General features: G+C 33.6%; 1 protein-coding gene and 1 long non-coding RNA gene across 2 annotated transcripts in view; one reads left to right on the top strand and one right to left on the bottom strand.

Annotated features, from left to right (window-relative positions):
• Fam83b (family with sequence similarity 83 member B) overlaps positions 1 to 26944 on the top strand; it is a 78231-nt gene that overhangs the window by 35031 nt on the left and 16256 nt on the right. The gene's annotated exons all lie outside the window — the stretch shown is intronic.
• On the bottom strand, positions 1691 to 18424 carry LOC125617495. The gene is made up of 2 exons (XR_007348529.1): positions 16746 to 18424; positions 1691 to 2252 (listed from the first exon to the last, which is right to left on the bottom strand). It is a non-coding gene; the product is annotated as an uncharacterized LOC125617495 (long non-coding RNA).

Raw genomic sequence — 26944 nt, forward strand, 5'->3', positions numbered from 1 at the left:
GACTACTGTAAAATAGGAGTAGTACCTGAACTATTTCCTAATCAGCAACCTTAAGATTGAAAGAACTTTGTTGTTCTGTCAATTATTCAGGCCAAAGAGAAGACCTGAATGCATAAGGAAAATAACTGAATTATTATGTTTTTAGTTAGCACTATCAGAATTTTTAAGATTCTAACACTTATACTTTTTGCTTGTATAATACTAACATATTTCCTCTTTTGCTCAGATTTTCTTGGAATGCTTAATGATATATTCTTCCTCCTGTTTTTGGCTGATTAGCTTAAATTTTTAGCTTAAATGGGGTTTCCAAGGATCCAATGTAGTTTTCTTTGCCTTCACCCTTAGAATTGATGCCTGAGAGGAGCAAGGCGCATCTGGCACCCTTGATCCTACCCATTGCTGCTTTCGGGTGCTTTTCTCCCCACGAACTGTCTCTAGCTCAGACAGCAATTCTCCACCAGCCCTAGGATCAGTACAGGTATAACAAGATCTCTCAGTAGATTTTTCTCTAGCTCTGTGCTGTGTGAAGCAGATTGGGTACTCTCCACACTCTTTGGGGACTCAGAGGTGGAAATGGCTGGCCTTTTTAGTCATTTGATATGTGTTCAAAATTCAAAGGCCAGAAAGAGTGAAGTACTGCTGATTGCCACCAGTTAATGACTACTGTTTTCCAGTTGTAGGGTTGTATGTTGTTGGTTGTTGTTATTACTGTTTTTTTTGTGTGCGCACGCGCTTTATCTTACTAGTGACTGAATCCAGAGCCTCACACGTGCTAGGCAAGTGCTCTACCAACCGAGCATCACCAGCTCTGACATCCCTTCCAGAGTGCCCCAGAGACCCCACACTAATGCTTCCTCAGCTAAACTCCCATCACTACTCTGCTTTCCATGGACTAGCATTTATATGTTCCCACCAGGATAATGGTATCACCATCTAAGGACTCATTCAAAGGAGTGAGTCCTTCCTCTGCCCTCTACCTTGCCCTAGTCCCATATTTGTCAAGACTTGTTGATTTGGTCACCAGCATGTCAAATTGGTCCTATCTTCTCTATCTCCAGTGTTACTTAAGGCTTGCATAGTCTCCTCTAGACTGTTTCATGGACCCTGTGACTCATCTTCCATTCTCTTGCAGTGTTGCTGTGTTTTCCTCTTGGGGTTTTAGGTCTCATGTCTTTGCTGTTGGACATTCCCTGAACTTTTCCAGTGAGCTCAGCTTTAGCATTCCTCCTCTCCAGCATGTTTTATGTAGTACTTAATCGGGCAGTGACTCTCATTTTTGTGTCTGCCTATCTTTCTAACTAAGAAGTCCTCAAGAGAGGTGCTTCATTTTGTGCATGTTAAAATTCCTAGCACACAGTAAGTACCCAGCTTATTTCTTAAATTAAAATGATAAATACAAATGTGGATTCTTCTGTGTTGTGAAGTACAAAATTAGTGGTGTAAATTGATAAAATAGGAATTGGAAAGGCTTTCTTATAATTTTTAAAAGGGCATTATACATATAACATTTGTGTGACTATAAGTTCAAGGTTTTCTGACTCATTTACTTTAAGAAATTCAAGAGCTGAAGGTGTATCTCAGTGGTAAAGTGCTTGCTTAGCATGTGTGGGGCCTTGGGTTCAATCCCAGCAACACCATAAATAAATAAAATTACATAAAACAAAGTAAAATAGAAAACCACAAGCAAAGATAATTTTCTATTTAGTTTTAGGATTCTTTATTATAGTCAATGCAGCAACTCTATGCCTGATTCAAAATAGGCATTTTCTTAGTCTGTATAGTTAGCTATAACAATATACCATAAACCAGGAAGCTTATAAACAGCAGAAATATATTGCTTATAGTTCTAGAGGCAGGAAAGTTCAAGATGAAGGCACTGGCACATTTGGTGTCTGGTAAATACCCATTCCTGGTTCACAGACTGCCACCTTCTCTTTGTGTCCTCACAGTGTTCAAGTGACCAACTAGTTCTCTGGAGCCTTTGTAAGGGCACTGTGCCCACTTAAGAAGGCTCTTTCCTCATGATCTAATTGTTCCCAAAGGCCAATCTGAATGCAATCCTCTTGTGGATTCGGAGTCCAACATATGAATTCAGTGGTAAGGGATGCATGAACATGATATGACCAGAGCAGTAGAGTAGCTAGGAGATGTGGTCGAGCAGAATGATTCTCAGATGCTCAGTCTCACATTTTGGTGACTGAAGTTCAGCTGGGCTCCTGGAGTACAAATGATCCAGAACTTACATTTTAATCCTAAATAAATGAAAGGATTCACATTAAAACAGACAAAAAGAAACCCTGAAGTAAATTAGAATAATTTGACTTAAGTTACATAGTTTATATCATAGTATAGGTGAATGAAAATGTAGCATTACATTTAGCACCTAAGATTTTGCCAGAACTCATGTTAGATATATACAGTATAATTATGTACTTGAAATTATTAGTGGATTTTTTATTATGGTAGCACACTTACTCTTACTGGTTGGATTTTCCTGGTTTTAATAACTCTTTATAAATGAAAGGCACAAACATAAAAGCAAGAACAAAGAGCCATTTTTAGATCTAATTTGAGATCATTGTCTTCAGTAGGATGGAGTGAAAGAAGAGTGAGCAGTCAGGCACCCCACTCCATACCAGCATGTCAGAATCTCTGGGGGTCCTTTTCAGATGCTCATTCTCCTTTTCCCCAGTAGGAAGCAGCAGGTGTCATGTGGGCTTTTACTTGATGGGACTGTGCTATTTCTGAAGGATATGGAGGCATCAAAGTATGTACCATTGAAGGACAGTTATTTGAGCTGATTTCTGTTTCAGGTTCAAAAATACCAAAAATAAAATGACTTTCTATTTTTAAATATCCAAAATGAAGCACTTATTAGAAATAATTTTGGTGCCAAAGATTCTATTTTTTTCTGTTAATTGTTGGTGACCAATGAGTAAAAAAAAATCAAGACCAGCTATAGGTATGATTTTGTTAATGACAAAATACACACACACATATATATATATATATATATATATACACACACACACACACAGAGTAAATATGCATGAGAGAGATATCCACTGCCTTACTTAGGAATACTCAGTTGACTCTACAACTCACAGTCAAATGATGGCCTGCTTCAAATAATGTCATTTAATAGGAAAGTGAGAAATGCCCAAACTGGAGTGTGATAGACCATCCCATTCCACTTAAAAATGCTGGGCTATGTGGCTACAGACTCACAAGAACTATATTTTCATGTATAGCTAATAAGTAATTGCTGCCAGTGGAATGCTCAACATTTAAAGCAACTATAATTGTCTATACAGACATTAAAGTGATCATAAATCAAAATTTAATTTTTTTCAATAGAACATAACTACTTTGATACTGGAATACTTTACTGTGTTGTGGACTATATAGATTGTTGTTGACATGTGTGCAAATAGCTGGTAATCTGTCTAGCAAAATGACAATTCTTAATAGTCTATAAAAGCCTGGAGGTTAAAGATAATACATCTTAGAATATACTTTAAATTGATTTTACTTTTGGACTGTTATCCTTGAGTGCTATTGTCCCCTCCTAATAGATTGACCATGTGTTCCTACACTATAAACACTGAAATAGGGGAATTTGATACATATCTAGCTCCATAATGAATATCAATAAGTAAAATTGTATCAGGCTTACCTTGTTTCTCATGATTGTAAAAAAATCATATATTGTTACCCTCTTGAACAAATGAGGTAAATGCCTGTTATTAATAAGGCAAATAGAAGCCATAATCTTATTCCCTGAAGCCACTGTGTTAAAGAATTTTCTGTCATATGAAAGAATATATAACAAATCACATCTTTATTGAAAGAAAAATTTTAAAATTTTGTGACATAGTATTGTTATAATATAAAAATCTAATCAAATATTATAGATATTCTTATTAAAATATCATTGCTTCCTTTATTCATTCCTTTAATGTTGAAACATAAAAGAAATAACAGTTGCTGGTTAAAATTATGTGGCAGAGTTTCTAAATTCTTCCTTGGGATGTCCTTGAAGATATTTTAGTATTTAACATACACATCATTTTTATTAACCAGATTTACAGAGAAGTAATTTAAGGTGATTAAGCACTGTAACTCTGACAGGTGAATGTTATCTAGTGACAGATGTAGCATTTGAATGACAGGTAGATAGTTTGAATGTTTTTTTTTCCTTCCTGTGTAGACCCTTCTTTGCTTCTTTTCAAGCCATTTGAAGTCAGATGTCTCCCCATCTAAGTCCTCCCTATGTAGGGACGATAAGACTGATTTCATTTTCAGTTATAATTTGTGGATTTGCTATCATAAAACGGAGTCACTTTCAGCACAGTTATTTCTTATCTAACTTGTAGCACAGGGATTGACTTATTGAGTTAAATATTATTTCCTAAACTTGAGTGTTTTGTTTCTGACATTGGGAATTAGCTGCAATGTATTGAGAAGGGAGAGCAATGATAATTCATGATGTGAATTGGGAAAAGTAAAGCTCTGTCCCCAAATGCCCCAAGATCCATTTAAGAAGCACTTGCAGATCTATAAATGCCTTTGTTTTTAGTCATCTTTTGTTGTGTTTCCATTGTTTTGACTCTGCCAGCTTCCACCGAGAGAGCTGTTGCAGGTCCACCATGTACTACATGGATTTCTTCTTTTGGGGAAATACATTATTACAAATTGTCCAGTTCTCCTGTTTCCGTCTTCAGCTCTATTGAGATCATAGTGTTTCCAATGTGTTTTTTCTTCAGTGTGGATAGAGGGGCAGGAACAACACATGCCCTTCTCAATTGTCTTACTGTTCTTATTTTTGACATTTTTCCACAATTAAGTGTTTGTCCTAAAAGAAAAGGACTATAGAATACCAGGAAAAACCCTCCACTTATTCTATGAGTCAGATTGTTCTTCTTATTTTATGTCTAATATTCCACAAGTAATGCCCAACATTTTATATACCTATAACTAAGGCAAAAAGAATTCCTATTAAGAAATTTTGAGGAGTGCTAATTATTTCCTTTTTCCTCTCTCTGTGAACAAGCACCTCAGTGGTTCTTTAACTTCAGCTTTTGAAATAAAATAAAAATGACTTACTTAAACTGACTTGACCCCCCAATGTGAAAGATGAAATTTATGCAGTTTATTTTCAAAATATTTAGGAAACTTATTTGGGTAATCAGAAAAGTAGAACTAATTATACTTCTAATACTCTTATATCACAAGGCAATATATAGAAGATAATAAAAATGATAATTTCATTATTACAGTTTTTTTCTATTTTTTTATTTCAATAAATGGTTTCACATTTAACATACTTTTTTAAACTGGGCCTGTTTCAATTCTACAAGTGTGCCATAACAGTGATGCCCTGTTATTTACTGGACAATCCCATTTTTTACAATTGTATGCAATTACAGAAAGCACATATATCTCTATATATTTGAGTAAGGTTTTCTCTTCAGGGTAAGTTCAGAGAACTGGCTGGTATTATTGAAGGATATGATTTATTCACCTATTATATGTAAAAAACATTGCTGGACTGACATCCAAGAGCATTGACTCAATTTATACTACCACTGAGATTTCCTGTAAGTGCCCATTTCTCTCACCACATGCTAACATTGAGTGTTGTTCATTACTTTGATGTTTTTGGAAAAGATGGTAGGTAAAATTTCAGTTTTCTCCTTTGAGGTCTTTTGCATCTTTTTATATGTTTAATGGCTGCATGTATTTGTCTTAATAATTTTTCTATTGGATATTAGTCTTTATTTTCTCATTTCCTAACTCCATTAATGTAATGCTCATTCATTCTTAACAATTCTGAAGTCATCCTTATCAAAAAGCACCTTGAATGAGTTTTTCACTCATCCTCTTGTTGTTTGTTTTTTATTTTCTGTTTTTTTTGTTGTTGTTGTTGTTTTTGTTTTTGCGGGGGGAAGTATCGGCTATTGAACCCAGTGATGCTTAATCACTGAGCCACATCCCCATCCCTTTTTATTTCCTGTTTTTTGTTTGTTTGTTTGTTTGTTTTTTACTTTGAGATAGGGTCTTGCTAAGTTGCTTAGGGCCTCACTAAATTGCTGAGACTGGCTTTGAACTTGCAATCCTCCTGCCTTAGCCTCTGGAGTTGCTAGAATTATACAAATGCACTACTGCCCCTGGCTCTTCTAAATGCTTCGATATCACACACACACAGGGGTAGGTTCTTACCTCACTGGCCAGCTCCTTCTTACTGAGGAGTTGAGTCAGGACTTATCTGGAAATGACTAGAGGAAGCATTTTTTGTTAGATAGAAAACTGTCCTGTATGTCCTAGATTGTTTTTGTCCTTCTCGTTTTGGTTAAGACTATGTGCTGCTAACTTTGTCTCCTTGGACTAATCCCAAATAGTTTTAAGTGTTTGCTTAGATATTGTTTAATGCTTGATTAAATAATGAGTCAATGTTTTTTTAAAAGAAAAACTTACAAGTGAAAGACTATTTTTCTGTTCTAGAAAATTCTACAAAGTAGTTGGTTTTCACAGGTTTAATAGTGTTTGGGGGTGATGCTTAGTACCCATGCTGACATGCAGGCAGATATCAAGTCCACCTTAGCAAAAAACTTGTTCAAAAACTGTGAGTACCATTATCTTCCAAGAGTCCTAAGGTACACTGTTGAGGGAATCCATAGATACTACCATTTCTATCTACAAGTACTGTTGTCCAAATATTAAGTACTCTTCTAATCTTTATCACTGTCACTCCACCCTTTTCTAAAGGCATTTAAGATAAACAGTCTTCCATATGCCCTGCCCTCCTCTGCAGCCCTGGTGAATACTTCTCCTTATGCCTAGCATAGAATGTAAACTCAAGATACATGCTTTTTAAATAGGAAGTAATATAGCCCCACCTCTGCCTACCCTGGTCTTGACTGTTTATTCTATGAGTGCTCCAAAGAGATTAGACTAAGAGTCAGAGACTGAGGTCAGTTGACAGTAGTGCTAGAACCCTATGACTAGGAAATAGTAAGAAGCAGAGTTTGGCTGCAGCCATGCCAGCCATGGTTGGCAGGTAAGGTTGGGTGGCAAATACTGAGAAAAGAGAGATTAAGGGAAAACATATAACAAGGACCAAAAAAGGAAAACGAGGGGGTGAGGGAGGGTAGCAGGGAGGGGAAGAGAGAGAGAGAATATGATAGGGGAGGGAAGAGAAAAGAGAATAGAGCAGAGGGAAAAGGAGAGAAAGAATGGAAGGTCAATTATGTGTAAAGAAAAGGAAAGATATTCTATTCTGGCTGGGCATGGAAATGCTTCCCAAGGCCTTGGCCATGGTGGTTGAGGCAGACAGGAGGAGTGTAGTATGGTGCTTCTCCGAGGGAAGTCTTCGCTGTTGCTGTTTCCATTCAGAGAGGAAGAGGTGAAGAAGAGGAGCCAGGGGACATTTATTTGCTGTAGAGAAAGTTAAAACTGTCCAGTAGTTTGGAGCCATGCTAGATTCTTTCTATACCTCTATAGCGGCTTTCATATTAGCCAGAGGAATGCATTCATTTCTATTCAACATTTGTAAGAGTATAAACAATAGAGGTGGACTTGAGAAAATTGAATAAAATGAAAGTAAAAACAGGCTTTGGCCATAGAATCATGATCTTTCATCATACATTATTCTCTGTGTATTGTGAATTGTCCATTTCTGGTTTTTTTTTCCCAATTTGCATTCATAAACAGGATTTTTTTCTCCATTGTGTAAGAACCATATGCCTCTGCTTACCCTATTTACATTATCTGTGATCTTTCTTCTTTTATTTTATGAATAAAAGTCTCCATATCATGTCATTTAAATGTATTTTCCTGGTCTCCCTTCTTTTACATCCATCCCAGTGCACTTACTATTCTTTAAAAAAGAAGAAGAAAGAAAAGAAATCCTTGTTAAAATCACAAATGAAGAAAATTCTTTGTTTCAACCAATCATCCTGTTCTGTCTCTATAGAGAATCTAAATTCTGCTTAAATGGAGTTTTCAAAAGAGCATAACATACAAAATGTCTTGTTCAATTTAGAAATAAAGTAGGTCATTTATTCCACTAAGAACAGATAAAAGTACTAGAATCTGTAACAGTGATTCTCCACAGATAACATACATGGGCTAAATTGAGTCGGTGCTTTGGTATCCATGTTTTTCAGATTTTATCATCAAAATTAAGAAAACTTTAATTATTTTTCTCAACTTAGATCTCAATCCAGTATAATATAGTGTTTAGTTACACCAAGACAAAATTTTGAGTATTCCTTAAGTTAATAGGTGATTTTAAAAATGGTGATTTGATGGATAGAGGATGTGGCTAAGAATTATATTTAAATCCTAGTAATATATTGCAACTGAATAACAACACATAGGAGTCTACATTCATAGGTGCAGCCAGATACAGTCTTTTTCCTCCAGCATATATATGTGAAATTTTAGTTTGACATTCTTCCTTGATTACAATGAAATTCAGCCCATTTTGTTTTATTATTGTAATGTGTTCAGGATGAACACTACCATCAAAGTTAAACTTCCTTACAGTTATATGGAAAAAGCCTACTTTAAAATATGTGCTCTGCATCCATTGTTCCATGTACCTCTCTATGAACAGCAGTTAACTGTAAAAAAATACAAATACTAGAAACATTTTGCAGCTTTTTTGTTGGTTAGTATAGAAAAGCTATTACCTGTATTAATCATTATATTTTAAACTAAAGAATATTTTTCCTATCATTGTTGATTCAGTCAAATAGTATTTAAGAATTTGTTTCATTTGATATTACTTATATATCTCAATGGTTTGGAAATACTATGGAAAAATAACAAAGAATCATAAAGAACTATTCACTATTGCTAAAATGCAAGTGTAAAAAAAATCAGAGGGCCTAATTTTTTGAACAATGCTGGTAGTCATTCTGATAAGTTCAACACTGTAACTCTTCAGTTCTTTATTCTCTTGGCTTTAAACTGAGTTTTGTTTTCAAGATTCTATATAACATCTCTTTAGCTTTCTCATAAGGAGCTAACTACTGTTGAAAAGAGGTCTTGATAATATTTTCATGGGGAATGTCTTAAGAGTTTTTTGAAAAAACAAGATCATAGAATATCAAAGTTTGATGGCACCTCCAAGATCAGAGTTGATTTCATTTATGTCTTCACTCAGTGTAAGAATTTCTTCTATTCCATATAAGTTTCCATATAAAGACTGTAGTATTAACCAAATTTTAGATTGTATGTCAAGATTTCAAAGAACTCAATCTATAATGGAGTGCTGGGGATACAACCCAGGGCCTCACACATGCTAAGTAGGTACTATACCACTGAAATACATTTCCAGCCCTAATGCTAACATTTAATGAAACAATTTTTATATTGGCTTGGTAACAGACCAAAGGCCATGCATATTGTTTTAACACATTTAGAATGAATAAGTCACCATATGATTTTTCTTTAAGGAAGGGCAGGAAACAGATGTGATATAGGTCACTATTGTAGAAAAATATCCATCCAAGAAATACAAAATAAACATTACTTATTTAAGGCTCTCCTTGACCAAAAACCAGAAGATGGAAACAGTAAGTGGGCATAATACTTGGGAAATAAAACACATCTATTACCCCCTTATTTGTTGACCAAATGAAGATCTCTTCCTTGTTAGGATTTTGTGGGTGTGAAAGTAGTCTGTCAAATGCTGACAAAGAGTATTCTACAAATGGGAATTTATGTATTTAGTGACACATCAACTCTCAAATTCTTTCTCTTTGTTTTCTCTTTGTGTGTGTGTGTGTGTGTGTGTGTGTGTGTGATGCAAATGATTGAACCCAGAGCCTTGCACATGCTAGGCAGGCTCTCTGTCACTGAGCTATATCCCCAGCCTGTCCTCCATTTCATTATTAGCAACTGAGGAATTTCTTTTATGCACCATTATGTTGGAGTTCTGACCCCCTGATAAGCAAGGTTCTTTCATTGTGAATATTGCTTCTTAAGTGTGGTTCTTCCTCCAAGGAGAAGAGCTTCTTTAAGAAATCTGAAATATATCTTGTTTCAGTGCCCTATACATACTACCATTGTTGAACATTTTTTAAATTTTTAATTGTTTTTTTTAAAAAATAAATGACAGTGGAGTGCATTACAATTCTTATTACACATATACAGCACAATTTTTCATATCTCTGTTTTATACAAAGTATGTTCACACCAATTCGTGTCTTAATACATGTACTTTGGGTAATGATGTCCATCACGTTCCACCATCCTTGTTAACCCCCTGCCCCCTTCCTTTCCCTCCCACCCCTCTGCCCTATCTAGAGTTGTTGAACATTTTATTTATTGTGATTATTGAATTTAGAATTTTTAAATTAATGAGATTTTTCAAGTAATCACTTTTTAGGTATATATTTTTAGAAAAAAAATCTTAACTATAGCTTTGATGTATTATATGATTTATGCACGCATTGAAACACATCTATAATGAATTTTAATGCATTTGAAATTGAGCCTCACAGACTAAAATTCTGCCTAGACTGGCTTCAGATTTGTTCACCATAGGCTATAGGGAAAAAATAGTATTTAATATTAGTTTCACTCATTGACAATCTCATGAAGATGGCCAGAACTTTGAAACAGGGCTTAGAACATGGTAATGGTTGTTCTAAGACTGGAAAACTGCATTCAAGTATTCTTTGCCATTTATTATTAATGGAGCATTAACCATAAATCTAGAGTCATATTCTACCAATAAAGATGGCCACTATATTCTAGAAACCCTGTTATATATGCATTATCCGCCTGATTCAGGCAGGGGACTGGGGTCATGTGGAACAGTAGTTGAGTACTGAGCTACATGAAAAGTAGGTTGAATCATAGCTTTATCACTTACTGTGTGATTTTATACAAATATTAGTTTCTGTATCTTTTGCTTTTTGTCATTTATGTGTATTTGTATTCACAGAAATAACAGTACATGTTTTACCCAATACACAGGACTGTTCTTGAGAAGTTTGATCTTATAATTTGACTTTCCACTATGCAAGTGTTATTATTCCAAACTTACTAGGATCCATGCTATTTACAGTTTTTACATTTGTCATTTAGAATATATTTCAGGATATACTGGCATTTTAAATATCAGGCAGATGACCTTTAAGGTCTAGCTGTCTTATACATGTGTTCATACATAAAATATTCCTAGAACCAGAGGACCAGTCAATAGGGCAGTAATGTCTGTCTGTCTGTTCCATTCCAGCTCCCTCCCAGAACTCCATGGGTTTCAAATGAAACATATAATTCTGAGATGGTGCTTTATTAAGAAAAATCATCCATTCATCTATTGAAGGGCAAAATGTGGCATTTATACACAATGGAGTATTACTCTGCATTAAAAAATGACAAAATCATAGAATTTACAGGGAAATGGATGGCATTAGAGCAGATTATGCTAAGTGAAGCTAGCCAATCCCTAAAAAACAAATGCCAAATGTCTTCTTTGATATAAGGAGAGTAACTAAGAACAGAGTAGGGTCGAAGAGCATGAGAAGAAGATTAACATTAAACAGGGATGAGAGGTGGGAGGGAAAGGGAGAGAGAAGGGAAATTGCATGGAAATGGAAGGAGACCCTCAGAGTTATACAAAAGTACATACAAGAGGAAGTGAGGGGAAAGGGAAAAATAATACAAGGGGGACAAATGAATGTCAGTAGAGGGGGCAGAGAGAGAAGAGGGGAGGTGAGGGGAGGGGAGGGGGGATAGTAGAGGATAGGAAAGGCAGCAGAACACAACAGACACTAGTATGGCAATATGTAAATCAATGGATGTGTAATTGATGTGATTCTGCAATCTGTATATGGGGTAAAAATGGGAGCTCATAACCCACTTGAATCAAAGTGTGAAATATGATATATCAAGAACTATGTAATGTTTTGAACAGCCAACAATAAAAAATTAAAAAAAATCATCCTTGCTATTCCCCTTCTCCCTCCCTTTCCCTACCACCCCTATTCCCTAAGAAATAATTTAAAAAGAAAAGAAAAATCATGGTTAAGAATGTAGCTCAGTGACAGAGCGCTTGTCAGCATGTGTAAGGCCTAGGTTTGATCCCCAATACACTATATTTTAAAAAAAGAATGAAAAGAAATCTCTCTAGAATTTTAAGAAATTCAAAATGAAACAACACAAATATTTATTTAAAAATGTATATGTATGTGTGTGTGTATATGTGTATGTGTGTGTGTGTGTGTGTGTGTGTGTGTGTGTGTGTGTGTGTATATATATATATTTGCTTGTGCATAGCTTGAAAATATCTACAGTTGATGCTTTGGAGAAACAACAATGAATAATTTAGAAAATTTTATTGTTAAATTTTGATACAAAAATGACCAACGTACACTCTCACTCTCAAATAGCTTATTGCCCCTGAGAATGCAGTATGTAAGCAACAAAGCTGAATGAAATAAACACTGAAGTACAAATATACTGTAGATGGAGCACAAGTGAGGATACAATTAATTTAGGTTAATAAAATTGGCAAAGGCTTTGGGAAGGTGCCTGCACCTGCAAGTAAGCTGTATCCTTAAAGATAAGTTTGATTTTCATAGGCAAAGAAAGATGGGGATTTAAGATAAAAGGAACCACACAAGCATGGTGTGTTTTGAATGTGCATGCTTAGCCAAACAGAATGCATGGAATATGCAGTGAGTAATAAAATTAAGAAAAGGTAGTCAGATTGCAATAGATCCTGAATGCCATTGTAAAGAATTTACATTTGATTCTATAAATTGTTTTAAAAGGGCTTCTCTGAAAGATAAGAAATTGGTATCAAGGAATTTACATTTGATTCTATAAATTATTTTTAAATAGTTTATCTGAAATCTAGAAATGGGAGGCCAAGCTCTATCTCCCCAGTGGCAAGCCCTGATAACCAACTGATCATCAAAATTTCTATCTATAGATAGCGGAAACTCAACAGATCTAAGTCAAACCCATTCATTCCAACCTTCACTCTGTCTATGTGTGTTCTTGATAGCAGCAGTCACTTAGTTACCCAGTGCAGAAATTTGGAAGTTACTGAGACTACATCATCTTCACGTATTCTTGCATCCCATTGGCTGTCAGATTTTATTTTTTTCATCTAGTTTCTAAATATCTGTAAATTTGTCCTCTGATCTACATTGCTGAGCATGTTTCCCTTTGCCCCAACCCTTGTAGATGTATTGTTCATCCTTTTCTGCTCTTCTGTGGTTTTCTCAGACTGGTGCTATAGAAGGCATCACTTGCTCGTCCTTTTGCTGCTTGTATTTCTGATGAGGAGCCTGTTGCCTCATGGGAGCTACCTGCAGAATCATGGAACACTGAAAGAAGAAGAATCCTGGATCCCTTGCTGGTTTCTTTACAGTGTTAACACTTCTGAAAACAGACTTTTCATAAATGTCCCACCAATGAAAGTTCTTAGGAAAATTTGGACTCCTTCCAGGACCCAGAATCACATAGTATCCTGTGCCAATTAGGTTTGATGCTCTCAAAACTTGTGATTCTCCCACCTCAGCCTCCCAAGTCATTAATTACAGGTGTACACCACCACACCTGACTACAAACTACATATTTTACACTGTTTTGCAGAACTATTTTTTTTTCCAAATGTGATATTACAACAGTGTGTAAAAATAGGAAAATGCTTATGCTAAAATGATAAATATACAATATCCCACATTACATAAATAAGATAATCTCAGCTTTGTGAAAATATACAAATACCAAGATGAAAGGAAAGGAAGCATTGTTCTTGGTTGTGAAATCAATGCTGTTTTTTTCTTAGAAGTTTGTCTATAATTTTCCTCTGCAGAGAGAGAGAACAAGAACAAAAGAAGGAAACAGATTATCCAACTCTGTTTTTTTTTTTTTTTGGTTTTTGGTTTTTTAAAAATAATTTTTAGTTGTAGGTGGACACACAATATCTTTATTTCATTTTTATGTGGTGCTGAGGATCGAACCCAGTGCCTCAGTAGAGCTAGGCAAGTGCTTTACCACTGAGCCACAACCTCAACCCCTGTTTTTTGTTTTTTAGTTGTGGATGGACACAGTTTACCTTAATCTTATTTATTTATTATGTGGTGCTGAGGATCAAACCCAGTGCCTCACTTGTGCTGGGCAAATGCTCTATCTACCACACAGCCACAAACCCAGACCCCTTTCTGTTTTTAATAGATATTTTATAGATTTATTTTTCATCTTTTAAGAATATTACTAACCTTGTGTTTCTTTTTTTTACCAAGGTGCTTAGAATTCATACAGATGCCTAAAATTTACTTAAGAAGTTTGAATTTAATTTGCAAAAAGGCTATCTGACATAAAGTCTAAAAAAAAACCCAAAAAACTGAGATGATCTTTTAACTGCAGTATTAGTGATAAAGAGTTTGTAAGAAGTGAGGCTGGAGTCTGTTTTAGATGCTCATGAATTGCAATTTAGCTTAAAATTAAAAATTTACCAGAGTATTTTACATTACCATTTTCTTTCTCTTCTCAGAGGACAGATTATTTTGGGCCCCTTATCAATTGTCAGGCTTACTGTTGCATTTGATTTGATCAGCTCAATTTAAAAAGCTAAAAGTTAGATTTATTGAACTGCTTCACATTTTAATAATTTGGATAAATTTTTTCCTCAACTATGACTTATCTAAATGTTTTAATGCCTGTCTACATATAATTCTCTTATGCCAATTAATTTATTTCATAAAGGAATTCTCAAATAACCTAAATTTCAGGGCATATTTAAATTGCCCCAAAACATGAAATTCCAACTTGAATATTACTTGTCAGAATAAATGTACCTTTTTAATGTTTTTTTGTGTCCCTACATATGGAAGATGAAAAATGAAATTATTCAGTGTGGAAATACTTTAAGTTCTAAAATATCATTTTGTATTTTTGCTGCAATAACCAAATTTAATGAATTGCTCCAAGGGAATTTTTGTATAGTTTTTCTCCTCCATTTTGTTCTCCACATCTCATTCTGTTCCTCTTCTTTAATCATTAACTTCCAATTCCCCTAGATTTATAGTTTAACTATCTGCTGGAGGACACATTTATATGGAACATTTTATTTTCAAATAACATTTATTTAGAATATCAGTGAAGTGTGATACATACAGACATGGAAATTCCTTGATTTTTATGATAAAACAATTTGGTTTAATCTAATGAAAATATTTGAGATAAATGTGGTTGTTTCTACATTTGACAGGGCCAATCTCAATTTTGATAAAATATCAATTTTTAGATGTGAAATCTGTAATAAACAAAACAGCCTTTTAACACAGAAGACTAAGGTCCTTTTTATGAATCTGCTATAGGAAAGTAATTTATAATTTTACCAGCAGAAAATACATGATTATATCAATGAAATTTTCATCATGTTTTTGAAGATTTGAGAATAGAAGCTGCTAATAAAATACAGAATCTGCAACTTTCAGCCCAACTGAAAAACATTTGCTATGTTCTGTTTTATATTTTATTAATCTGTATAGAGATACTATCATTAAGTGTTCAAAATACTCAAGAAACTTGAAGTGTGGGGTGTAATTATCCAGTGAATATCCTAAATAATATGGCTAAAGTTGTTCACTTTAGTTTGACGGTCTCCTGAAAATTATTTCCAATACTTCTTAGTTTTTAGGACAACTGTTCCCTACCACCAAATATATGCTATCTTTTCAAGTTTCACGGTGCACATTAAAAAAATACATAATTTATAAAAGCTGGTGGTGTGAAATAATCCTAGAGAGCAAAGAAGAGTGAAATAAAAAACTAAATACTTGTAAATTGACCATTGGGTACAGGTGTTATGAATTCATTTCATTAAATATAAACTGCTTATTTAATATTTCATGACCTTAATGAAACTCCTTTATATTTAAATTTCTTATTCAAATGGAAATGAATATGGAATAAATAATATTCTTTTTGTTGCCATGTGGCAGGTTGGACTTTTTAAGTCAGGTTAATTAATTGTTTATAATTTATGTCAAATTGAAATGGTTGTTGCCCAAGTAAAGGATGCAGCCTCTTAAAATGAGAACAGAAAGTTTTTCTTTGTTCTATTTATTGTTTTAATTGTTGGGAGGATATTTGGTTAAGGTCAACATAATTTCATCTTGTTGTCAATTTTGCTGCCTCCATGTCCCCCAAACTTGCTTAAAGCAAATTTTGTGCTTCAGATTATTTAATTTCATCTGAACTGACTTAATATGATTGTCTGGAAGAAAAAAATTGGGGGGGGCTTTTTGAAAACATAACTTACGTCTAAGTATCAAACCTAAGCAACAATGAAAATGTCATTCATATTTTCAAATAACAAGTTAATGTTGCAGTTTCCTTGATTGTTACATACACATCTTTTCACAGACATTTCGTTAAAGTTCAAACAAGGTCCAGGCTCCATATTGCATTTGGTTGATGTCTCCTTTAATTGTCTTTTAATCTATGCATTTTCTGCCTTTTAAATTTTTTAAAGTAGTGGTTGGGCATTTATTTACTAAACATTTCCTAGGTATCTTTTAAATGAAAGAAACCAAGTATGTTCATATTAACATTAGCAAAGTAATGCTTCACATTAGAATTCATTCATAAGGCATATGCCATATAACTCTTGCCATAGGAAAGAACATATCTTAAAGTTCATTTTGTATGAAATAACATAATAACATATTTATTTATATCTCAAATCTAGCACTTAACAGTCTCACCTTAAAAGGCCACTTTTCATCAGATCCACTGGACTTGAATTTTTCCCTCATGGTGATTTCTTGTCTCTCCACATTCTTTGCATCAGTCCTTCAGTATGTTTGGACATTGCTTAGTACTTGACGTCAGGGCCCACCTCTATCAATATGAAGTTAGCCCCACCATCTGTTCCCTTTTCTTCCACACAGGGGTTGTTGAACATTACTGGAAAATGTCTCAACAACATGTTAAAATGTTAACTTTATACTTTTTAACCTGGATTGAGCACTTATTATTAACTCTGCTGATCTCTTAATGTCTCACTAAATTCTTACTAAATTCCTTGGAGCAGTTTTTCTGAGTCTTTTTCATTTACATACAAGCCCACTCTTGGAATTCTCACTGTGCAGTTCCAAGCAGGAGGTATGTTAAGGGCATTCAGGGACAGTCCCTTATCTGTTTCCCTTTTCCCCCTGTGTCCTACATACTACCAAAATGTTTCCATTATAAAGTACTTTCCTATCCCCATAGTCTTAGCATATTTGTAGGATCTTATAGCATCAAATGCTATATTTCTTTCCTGCTTTATTATTTTGGTGTCCATTTATTTTTTCCTGTATGCCTAAACATGTTTAAATTTCAGTAATTAGCACACACACACACAAAAAAAAAACATGTATAGTTGGATGGGTGAATGAGTGGGTGGATAAATGGACTAGTAGGTAGAAAGGAAAAACAACTTTTTATCTCATTTTGACCTAGTCCAATAACTTTTCTTCTGCTCATGAACAAAATGATATTTTTGAATGTTAGGTTTTCTTATCATGTTACAGTAATTTGCTGTGTAATATAGGTCTCTAGGCCCTAAAGATCTTTTTAATCTTTCTCTCTTTTCCTTCACCATCAGTCAGCCAGTAAGTCTTGTCAAATCATCTTTTATGTCACCACCATCCCTTTTTTATTCCCAGAAGGTATTTTTTTCCATTTCTTATTTTTAATTGTTTTATTTAAAAAAAAATTAAAGAATTTGTTCTAATTACGATGGAGTTGAAGAATATTATACTAAGCAAAATAAGCCAATCCCAAAGAACCAAAGGCTGAATGTTTTCTCTGATATGTGGATGCTAATTCACCTCCATCCCTTTTATTCCTGCTACTACTGTCCACATTGGGATTTTTATAGAGATGGGGACTAAAACCTCATTCCTCTGCCTGCTATTAGCTATTTTACTTATCCTAAATATACAAACATATATATTGATCTTCTTAAGTGTTGTTTTAATGACATTATTCTTTAGCTGTAAAGTTTCAAGTGGTCTCTGTTGTGCCTTGGGGAATTTGTAGTTAGCCTGGCATTGAAGGATTTCCTTGTCATCTCAGCCAGATTTACCTTCATAATCTTTCTAGCTCTATTGCTAATTCCTCTTTAACATAGTTCCATTTCCTACCAAAATCAGTTCCCTAGCTTCCGGGCTGCTTTGCCTCCGAGGCTTCCTGATGGCTCAGCTCCTATCACCCAAACTGCTCATCTCAATACTAATCTACAGCTTTCCTAATGCATCTGGACTCATGACCTGAGTCTTTTTCTTGCCTTTAGTGTCCTTCACTAATTTTTTTTATTATAACAGGTACTCCTTTATATCACTAAATATTAAGTAAGGTAACAGCTGTCCCAAGCCCCTGATGATTGGAATTCTCACTGTGCACTTCCAAGCAGGAGGGACAGTTTCTTAATCTGTTTACTGTTACTGAAAAAAGGTTATCTCCCAAGAGGTGCCAGGAAAAAGTACAAAATACCATAGTCAGTTTGCCAAGATCTAGATTCTGGACCTTAGGCTTGAGAATTGAATGCCTGATCCATAAATTCACTTTGACTAAGCTTGGAACATTGATATCTGACAACAGAATGCCATTTTACAGTACCAATTGCAATGGCGCAGTGTCCTAATAGATTTGTTTTATCCAGCTAGCTTATTTTCTATTTGGAGCAATATATACACAGTTAGCCCCAGAATAATTGAAGGTATAAAATCCGAACAAGAAGAACTCATGTGATGTTTAAAATGCTCTGGCTCAAATGCCATTACTAAACCAAGTTTACCAAGCCAATATTACAGAAAGATCAAGTTCATGCCTTTGGATACCCACACTTTCTTCTGGATAGTACTTAGATGAATATGGGCACTGTTTGTTTGCATCAGTGATTCTACTTTATTTCCCTGGCTTACGAACCAACTGCCATACTCTCATACTGACATACCTACTTTTGTATGTGTCCCCCTTATTCATTTGGTTCTTATCACATCCTGTACATTCTCTCTTCAAAGGGACTTTGTACTCCAGTGTTTTGATCCACTATGCATCGACCTTGAATTCTTAGAAGTGTCATTTCCTTCATTCATAAGATATGAGGGGATGCTTCTTATTCTCAGGTACTAGTGATACAAAATTCTTAGTTAGATGTAATTGTTCCCTAAGTTTGGTCATATTTTTTTATAACCAGTTATTCTGATTTATAGTTTTATGAATGAATGATTCACAAAATGATGTGTTCCTTGAGGACAGGCTGCATGTAAGCACTGCATTCCATCCCAACAAAAATTTACTGAACATCTGATATTTGTCTACCATTCCTACCTCAGAAGGAAATACACTCAGGTTATATAAACTCAGTAGTGGGAAGCTCTAACTAGTCCAATAATAATAAAATGTACATTCTAAAAATTCAGATGTTTTAATTTTAACACTGATAGTTTGTGTAGAAAGTTTTCACATAATTCTAAAATGATTTTTTAAAAATTTCCACTTTTGAATATTCTCTTCCTAATGGTTTCTTCCTATATTTGAGTTCTTTTTTCTTTTTTTTTATGATTCATAAGTGACTGTATTTTGATGTATTTTCTTCCAATGTCTTTATTTTTATGTCTTAAAATATACATGAAATTATATTATCATAAGTAAAACTGATAACTAGAAATAGTCACATACCCACCAGTTTGTTGTATAAATGTATACCACTACATATAATAATTGTTCCTTTATGAAAAATTATTTTATGAAACTTTTAGGGTCTGAATGTTTGTTGTCATAAATAATCCTGTAATTAACATAATTATTTGGTTTGTAAAAATCTGTACACATTTCAGATTATTTTCTTATGATAAATCTCCAGGAATGAGATTACTGATTCGATGACTTAAACATTTAAAAATCCTATTAATAAGAATTTTAAAACTTCTTTTTAGAATATATATATTGTTCACAGTGTACAGAGTACAATAGCAATGTACTTGGATGAGAAGTGACTTAAATGAAATGTCCTCTAGGTGCTAAAAAAGTGTTACTAGAAGAGATACAAATGCTGTCATGAGAGAGCACTTGACAAAACAGAATGAGGGGAGAAAGTAAGATTCCATCCCCCCCCCCCAAAAATTGTGTTTTATAAAGTTAATAAAACTTGGGAGCAAATAGTTATGTCCTAAATTTAAAAAATAAGAGTGAGAACAAATCTATATTTATTATTACCTCTTATGTCTTTTTTAAAAATATCAATCTTTGTGTCTTTGTATATGTTAATGGGCTGTTTATCTTTCAGTTGCCAGAGACATATTGTGGACACAGGTCTTTTGACAGACTTATTTATTGCAAATGTATTCTCAGTTTCTACTTTTCTTTTTGTATTTTTATTGTTTCTTTTGATGAGCACACATTTAAAACATTTTTTATGAATTCCAGTTTTATGAAGTAGGCTTAATTTAAAGATTCTTACATGCATCTTTTAAAAAAATTTTTATGGTTGCAGATGGACAGAATGCCTTTATTTTATTTGTTTATTTTTATGTGGTGCTGAGGATTGAACCCAATGCCTCACACATGCTAGGCAAGTGCTTTGTCCTGAGCCCCAGCCCTAGCCCTAATATGCATCTTAAATTTGATTATTCCAAGAAAGATCAGGAAGGCATTCTATATTTTCTTCCTGAAGATTTATTGTTTTAGCTTTTATTATAAGGGTTCCATTTAAATTAATTAAAAAATTTTTTTAGTTGTACAAAGACACAATACCTTTATTTTATTTATTTTTATGTGGTGCTGAGGATTAGACCCATGCCTCACATGTGCTAGGCAAGTGCTTTACCCCTGAGCTATAACTCCAGCCCTAAAATTAATTTTTATGTATCATTTTTTAAAATTTTTAATTTTTAAATGCTATTTATGCATTTAAAAATGTTTATCTAGTATTTTTCTGCACTATTTGTTGAATGAACTTTCCTTTTCTATAGAATTGACTTGGTGCCTTTGCCCTTTGTGTGTGAACCTTTGAGTTCTTTTTTCATTTCAGTGCCATATTTTTTATATATACATATATATATATATATATATATATATAATGAAAATTTAAAAGCCAGAGAAAATAATAATGATCTACTCTTTTGCAGTATTTTTATGTTCTTGGTCAGAATTTTGAGAAGTTTTCTTTGGTTCAAATTGATGATTTAAAATAATAGTTATCATACATTTATTTTCTCTAAGCTTTCTTGTAAATATCACTAGTTAAAATAACCAGTTACATGCATTACTATAATGCAAAACTTAAAGGTTAATAGCAAGCTATTAAGAAATTAAGTAGAACAATGTTTATTACTTTTAATGTATGGCCTTTGGTCATTATACACACACACACACACACACACACACACACACACACACACCCTTCTGTTTCAGCAAGTTGCCTTCTATATGACTGCTCACTCGCTAAACCTGCTGAAAATATAGTCATAATTAAATTTATTTCAGTTTTTTTACTCTAAATTTTGATCCAAAATTACAGATATTTATCTGTAAAATTATAAAATAAATAACAAAATTTTAATTTTTAAAATACTGACAATAGATTGTGAAAACTTGTATCATTTTAATTTTTCTATAAATTTGACTTTTATAATAAAGGTGAAAGTGAAGTTAGAAGACATAAATAAATATTATACTTTTATACTTTATTCCTAGTGAAGTAATACTACCCTGTATCCATCTATTCTATATGCCCTGAAATATTAAAGTACTATGTAGCATGTATGTTGTCTTCAAAACATTATGAATGTATCATGATTTCTCAGCAGTCTATGATTGCTTTTGATGAATATATAAACTTAACTTTCTGTTTTTACAAATGTTTCTAGAATTTTTCTAAAATGTAGCCCTGATTCTTTAGTAGCAGCACTTGAGAAAATATTAGCATTTCTAGTTCTCTAATGTTACATCAGCTATCTCTATTTTATAAATTTTTAAATAAATTTGTTCTTTAATTGATACATAAAAACACCAAAATTATGCATCTTAATGGGGTACCAAGTATTTGATACATGTACACATAGTATAATTATATTAGATTTCTCTCTTCTAATATTTATTTCTTTATGGAAAAAAACACTCAAAATATTCAAAACATTCAAAATTTTCTTCTAGCATTTTGAATGCACAGTACATATTCCCTATGTATAGTTTCCCTATTATGCAATAGCATGCCATAAATACTTATACCTATCTAACTGCAACTCAGTATCCACTGATCAACCTTTCCCCATCCTCTCTCCACTTTTACCAGCCTCTGATTACTACCATTACTGTTAGCTTCTATGAGGTCAACATTATTTAGATTCCACATATGTGTGAGATCAGGTGGTGCTTGTCTTTCTGTGCCTGTCTTACTTCACTTAAAATAAAGATCTCTAGTTCTATCCCTCTTGTTGCAAATGATGAGGTTTCTTTCTTTTTATGGCTAAATAATATTTGATTGTGTATATGCACCATGTTTTACTTATATGTTTTCAGTTGAGGGACACGTAGATTATTTACATTTCTGGCTATTTTGAAAAGTGCTGCAGTAAACATAGGCATACAGGTGTCTCCTCAACTCACTGATTTCACTTTCCTTTGTATACCTACACAGTTGTGAGATTGCTGTATTATATGGTCATTCTGTTTTTAATTTTTCAAGAAACCCCCATTTAGTAATGGCTGGAATGATTTATGTCCAGCAATAGTGTGTATGAGTTTCTTTTTCTCCACACTCACCAGTAATTGTTATCTTTAGTCTTTTTGATAATAGCAGTTTCTCCTTGAGTGAGGTGATAACTCAAGAGTGCTTTTTTATTATTTATTTTAAGACATTTATTTGAGATCATTTTTTGATTTGCATTTCACTGATTATTAGGGATGTTAAGCATTTTTCATATAGCTATTGGCCATTTTTATGCCTTCCTTTGAAAAATGATTATCTAGTTATATTGACCATTTTTTATTGTTGTGGTATTGGGGGATTGGACCCAGTGCCTCACATATACTTGTCAAGTGCTTGACCACTGAGCCACATCCCCAGCCTTGCATTGACCACTTTTAAATCAAGTTATTGGTCTTTTTGCTATTGAGTTTCGGAGTTCCTTACATATTTTGGATACTGACCTGTCAGATGTACACTTTACTAATATTTTCTCCCATCCATAGGTTATCTCTTCACTCTGGTTGTTTCTTTTGCTGTGCAAAAGTGTTCAAGTTTGTTATAATGACATCTGTTTATATTTTCTTTTTCCTTTGCTTTTGAGATCTTGTCCAAAAAATCCATGCCTATTCCATTGTTCTGAGTAGTTGTCCTCTGTTTTCTTCCAGTAGTTTCATTGTTTGGGCTCTTAGATTTAAGTCTTTCATCCATTTTGATTTGAATTTTGAAACTCGTGAGTGAACAATGTATTTTAAAGAGTGTGGCTGTGATACTCTTAGAGTTGAGTCGTGCATAAAGTTAGAGGCATTATCATTGTTAGCTGGTTGGACAGAATCTGCTTTGTTACCCCTCCTCTCCTTTCCAGCCTCAAATGATGGAGCTCTGAGGAGACTCTGTAAGATGGACTGTTCCTGTGGTCACACAGCTTGATCATCCTAATGCAAGGAAAGTTGGGGACTCAGTTCTTACCAACACTACCTACTTTATCTAGATCCTCTGATACCTGAGCTTTTGAGACACTTCCCAGATCAACTTTCAGTAAAAGTCACTTTGGGGGAAGTAATGGGAAAATGAGAACATGTAAGAAGGTTAAATTGCTGAAATTAGTAGAAGTGACACTCTTTACAGTTTCACTTAAGCCTGTTTTTCTTTCCTCCCAAGTTCTTTTAGACTTCTTCACTAAACGTCATTTTCAAAAGCAAAGGAGCCTACTTGCACAGTGCTGATATAAAAGTTTACTTAAATAGAATAAAAATACAAGCATATTTTATTTTTAAGTACTTTATTTTGAAGTATAGTTTGTCACTAATGTCATGCGAAGAATGTGGGAAATAACATCAGTTTCTCTCTGAGTTGCATCCATATGTATCAGTTCTATAAATTAGTGCTATTGTCCAAACATACCCCTTTACATCTTTTGGCTTTTATTATAATACTCTAGATTTTTTTCCCCACTTTTACCAAGTGGTAATTGATCAGATTTTTGAAAGGTATCTATAATGCACCTTGTAATCTGCTTGTTGAATAGTGAAAGCTGATTATTTATGTGTCCTAGATATTTGTGACTTATAGGTGTCAAATCTTTGTTGTTTCCCACTAGTAATATATAAATCAATTTTGAATGATGAGCCCCTAACATGTTATGGGTGAATCAGTTTTCATGGTTTAATATATAAAAATGAAGCTCTGTAATACATTTTTGTGGTGGTTTGTAATCTTTACTGTTCATATTATTTTAGCTGTCATAATCAGTTGCAATGCAGAATTTCAGAACCTGGTATATGTGAGATCTTCTCTGTTTTAATTAATTCACTATATACAGAGCTGTTCCAGTGATTTCTCCAAGACCACTTAATTTATGGCACACCGAACTATCAGGTCTTACTTAGGCTGCACAAGAATTAAGGCCAAAGATACTTATTCTTTGTCTCAGTCTTTTTTGTTGTTATTTTTTGAAACCCATTTTGCACATTATTTTTGACAGTTTTTATAGATTTAAAAGTGATTATTTCCCCTTTTTAAAAATATGTTTTAGTTGTCAATGGACCTTTATTTTACTTATTTCTATGTGGTGCTGAGAATCGAACTCCATGCCTCACATATGCTAGGCAAGTGCTCTACCACTGAGCCACAACCCCAGCCCCTCATTCCCCCTTTTCTATTACTTAATTCTTAGAAGCTTTCCAGTTGCATTCAATTTAGTTATAAATACAGTTATTGTAAGGCTCCATTAATCATTTTGTTAATTTGAATTCCCTATTAGATTTTCTTCTGATGAGAAAAATAAATTCTCCTATCTCTATTCAATAACCAAAGAAAACTGAATCCCTTCAAATGAAGCATAAAAGATATAATATCCCTTTTTGAGGATGATAATGACAGTTGTGTGACTACAGAACATTAACCTGAGGTACACCTACATTTCATTAAATATCTAGGTCATACAAAAGCATATTGCTAATAGCTTTGTGTCCTAATAGATAACAAAGAGAAAAGCAATGTAAGATTTGAAAATAAAATGCTGAAGATAATGCAGTGTATTTCTAAGGAAATGCAAGTATTCACCATCAACATTGTAATGAACATTTTCTATCAAATTTGTCATCCAGTTTCCGTTTGTGCATGTGTATATATTGCTGGGGATTGAACCCAAGGCCTTGCTACTGTTCATGTTTCTTATCACTGGTTTCTACACAAAGTTTTTTTTTTCCAGTGTACTTACAAATATGAACATTACAATAAATGTCATTAGACGATCTCACAATCTCTTCATGAGCCAGTAGAACTTAGATGTATGCATATTATTGTTAGACACATTTTTCCAAGACACTGTTTTGACCAATATTCTCTTTTTCAGGATTTATATTGTTCTATGGGTCAAATCTAAACATGTATCAGATTTTCAAGATCTTTTATAACCTATATAATTCTCTGATTACATTTATTTTATGCGTAAAAGCATTGTGATCTTTGGATTTAACTTTAGGTGAATTCAGTACACATTTGTTAAAATATTAACATCATCTTCATTCTCATCTTTGCCTGTGTGTCTTTGCAATGCTAGTCTTCCAGCTTAGATAGCTAAAAATAATCTTTATTCATTATTTAAGGCTTATCCTTGAAGCCCTGTTGTCTGTTTCATTCTCCTGCGCTCCTACTCCTAACAACCATGCACATACAGACTGAATTTTTAAATTTAATACTTTACTGTGAGAAAAAATAAGTAAAAACTAATGTCCTTGAATCACGTTCTCTGAAACTACTAAAAAATAGCATGTTTCTTTCAAATGTTAAAAGCGATTCAGGATATCTTAAAAAATTTTCCAAGTCTCATGATGAATAGACTTATTTCAATTTATCAGGCAAGAACAAAATAAGAATATAGAATCAAGAGAAGAATTTAAGGACTATATACTGTTGTGGTAGTTTAATGAAAACCATTCAACATAAATGGGTTTTGTGTTGATATATAATCAGTCAATGTACCTTTTGAAAGCATTATTCTTATCTGGCATATATTTTTCTTTGATTACATATAGTCATTATGGTCATGTCTACTGCACAGTGTAATTTAAATAACTAGCTGGGCAAGTAGTAATTTCAGATAAAATTTTGAATACATTATTTCTAATCATTACTCTTCCCAGAATGTAATCCACCATAAAGAAGAACTACATGTTATGTTACCTGAAATGTTCTGTAGTTCTTTTGTAACTTTTCACTACATTGAATGAAACCCTGACAATTATCAAGAATATGAATAGCAATAAGTATTGGTGAGGATGTGGGGAAAAGATACACTCATACATTGTTGGTGGGACTGCAAATTAGTGCAACCACTTTGGAAAGTAGTATGGAGATTCCTGAAAACACTAGTAATAGAACCACTATGTCACCTAGCTATTCCACTCCTCAGTCCACTTCCAAAAGATTTAAAATCAGCATGCTACCATGATACAGCCACATCAAAGTTTATAGCAGCACAATTTTCATATCCAAGCTATGGAACCAATGTAGGTGCCCTTCAACAAATGAATGGATAATATGGTGTGTATACAAATGGAATATTATTCAGCCGTAATAAAGACTAATATGGCATTTGTTGGTAAATGGAAACTATCATACTAAGTAAAATAAGCCAGTCCCCAAAAGTCAAAGGTCAAATGTTTTCTCTGGTTAGCAGAAGCTAATCCAAAATAAGCAGAAAGGGAAATAAAAAAAATACAG

The sequence above is a fragment of the Marmota marmota genome, unplaced genomic scaffold (assembly GCF_001458135.2).
Source record: "Marmota marmota marmota unplaced genomic scaffold, marMar, whole genome shotgun sequence".
NCBI classification, from domain to species: domain Eukaryota; kingdom Metazoa; phylum Chordata; class Mammalia; order Rodentia; family Sciuridae; genus Marmota; species Marmota marmota.